The sequence below is a fragment of the Silene latifolia genome, chromosome X, assembly GCF_048544455.1.
Source record: "Silene latifolia isolate original U9 population chromosome X, ASM4854445v1, whole genome shotgun sequence".
NCBI lineage: Eukaryota > Viridiplantae > Streptophyta > Magnoliopsida > Caryophyllales > Caryophyllaceae > Silene > Silene latifolia.
Window position 1 is genome coordinate 155,697,910 of NC_133537.1, and position 3,020 is coordinate 155,700,929.

Sequence of the window (3,020 nt, forward strand, 5' to 3'; positions counted from 1 at the left end):
CCTTTTGCGACTATTGTGATGCAATCTCTCAAACGGGTGTGACTCAAGACCAAATTAGATGGGTCTTATTTCCTTTTTCTCTAATCGGCACCGCGAAGCAATGGTTGAAGGGCCTTGATAAGGCCACCCTCGGAATAGATTCTTGGAAGAAGTTGGCTCTAGCCTTCTACAAAAAATTCTACCCACCGGAAAAGACTAACATGCTAAGAGCTCAAATTACGGGTTTTAAGCAAAGGGATGAAGAATCTTTATATGACGCTTGGGAGCGGTTCAAGGGAATTTGTCGCTCATGTCCTCACCATGGACTTAGCGAATGGTTTTTGGTACAACAATTTTGGAATGGTCTATATGAGGATTCAAGGAACATTCTCAACATGGGATCAAATGGAATGTTCACCGAAGTTGATGACAATCAAACATGGAACAAGATTGAGGAAATGGCGGTCCATAACTCACAATATAGTAGACCTCGCAAGCCTACTAGAGGAGGAAAGCATGAATTGGACTCCGTTACTCAATTGGGTGCTCAACTTAGTGCTCATATTGACACAATCAATTTAAAGTTTGAAAAAGCTATGGCTAGACTTGAAGAAGTCTCAAAATCACCAAAGCATCATGTTAATGCCATGACGGCATCCTCATCAATCCCAAGTGGGATATGTGAGAATTGTGGAACATTGGGACATGACCAAGGTGAATGTAGGGGAACAAATGAACAAGTGAATGCTTTCCAAGCATACAAGAGTGGTACCCCTTATTCCAACTATTACAATGAAAACACCAAATTCCATCCAAATCTCTCATACAAAAGCCAAAATGTTCAAAACCCTCAAACAACATACACTCCACCACCCATGAGAAACCAAAATCAAAGACCCTTTTACAATCAAAACCAAGGTTACCAAAATCAAAATCCATACAATCACCAAAATGACCAAGGTTTTGATGTCCAAAAAGCGGTCCTCCAAATTCAAAAGAATCAACAAGAATTTTTCACTCAAATGCAAAAAGATAGCCAAGCAAAGGAAACCACCATCAACAACATCCTAGCTCACACCAAGATGTTGGAAACACAATTGACTCAACTAGCATCTTCAAGCTCACAAAGACAAAAGGGGCAATTACCACCTCAAAGTAATCCCCCTAGACATGAAACGGTTAGTGCCATTCACTTGAGAAGTGGTACAAGGTATGAAGCACCAAGGAAGCAAGTTGAGGATGAAGTTGTGGAAGCTAGTAACAAGGAAGAAATTGTGCAAAGCTCCAAAGATGGAGAATCATCAAAAAAAGAAAGTTCAAAGAAAAATGAAGACAAGGTCAAGGAGAAGGAGCCCATTGTGATTAGACTTCCTTTTCCAAGTCGTCAAACCAAGCCCAAATTTGATGATCAACTTGGAAAGTTCATGGAAATTGTGAAGAATTTGGAAGTCTCGATTCCTTTCACGGAATTAATCAATCACGTGCCGGCCTATGCGAAATACATGAAAGATATCCTCACAAAGAAGAAGTCGATCCGGAAGCTTGAGACTATCGCCTTCACTAAGGTGAGTAGTGCAATACTTCAAGGGAGTTCACCTCCAAAGTTAAAGGATCCGGGAAGCTTCTCAATACCGTGTACCATTGGCGACACAACGATCAACAAAGTCTTATGTGATCTAGGGGCTAGTGTGAGTGTCATGCCGTACTCGGTGAGTAAATGGTTGGGGATGGGAGAGCTTAAATGCACCAACATCACACTCCAAATGGCCGATAGATCGACAAAGACACCATTAGGGATATGGGAAGATGTCCCCGTACGAATTTGGAAGTTTTTCATCCCGGTGGACTTTGTCATTGTTGATATGGAGGAAGATTCCAACATTCCAATCATTCTAGGAAGACCTTTCCTACACACCGCGGGTGCGGTGATTGATGTGAAACATGGTGAGCTCACTCTAGAAGTGGGAGATGAAAGCATAACCTTTAATCTTGACAAGACTATGAGAGCTCCTCATTTGCATGAACCATGTTTTATGATTGATCATTATAGCCGAGAGGATGAAAGGAAGAAATCGGAACTCCAATGGAAGAAAAAAATTGAAGATGCTCCATTCAAAGAGCAAGTGAATTGTGACAAGGAGAGCTTGCAAAACTCATCAAAATCAACCAAAGAAGAAGAGGAAGGCCTCATTGGCCAAAAGAAGAATTTGGGAGAGTTGTCTCCATCAAATCAAGAGATTTTCAATGATCAACTTAATGAAGTTTGTGGTCTTTGGGACGACGAATTTGAAGGGATTTTTAATCCCTACATTGGTAATGCCATCGATCAAGACCAACAACAAGAGCAAAGGACTATTGAAGACCTCTACCATAATAATGAACAAGCTTTTATTACTTTTTCAAGGTGTTGAGCAACATCAACAACACCTTGAACATGCCCCCTTGACATCTCATCAAGAATGAGAGTTTGTTGGAGTCCTCCCTAAACCACCATTTGTAAATATTTCTAACTCCCTAACTCGCATTTCAATTCTTGTATTGCATTTTTGTCATATTTGGATTTATTTTATTTACTTTGATCAAGATATTTGTTATGTTTGAGAGAAGTGAGGGAGGGACTAACAATTTCAATTGATGTGTAGTGCTTTACCTTAGTGTGGGGATGACAATTGCCTAGGCTATCCATGCCTTAGTAGTGCCCCCACAATGACAAACATAAGATTTGAAGAAGAATAGAAGAATGGTAAGGGAAATGCATTGTGCACGGATGGAACTGAATCCGGGTACAAAAGGGTAGAATCCGAGCGGATTCAAGAGAATCCGCCCGTTTTCCTGCAATCCGAGCGTACTGGGTTGAAGACGCACGTCCCTATGAGATGCAATTTTGAAATATTTTTGACTGTAAGAGAATCCGGGCGTCTGGCAAAGCAATCCGCCCGTCTCTGCAAATCCGTCCGTCTTGGATAGAAGACGCCCGTCTTCTCTGCTAAGGAAAACAAGCAAAATTTCCTGGACTCAAATCCGTCCGTCTTCAAGAGAAT

At 41.2% G+C, this 3,020-nt stretch overlaps 1 non-coding gene across 1 annotated transcript; it reads right to left on the reverse strand.

Moving 5' to 3' along the window:
• Positions 1-200: 200 nt before the first annotated feature.
• On the reverse strand, positions 201-307 carry LOC141625926 (small nucleolar RNA R71). The gene has a single exon (XR_012535668.1). It is a non-coding gene; the product is annotated as a small nucleolar RNA R71 (small nucleolar RNA).
• Positions 308-3,020: the final 2,713 nt, after the last annotated feature.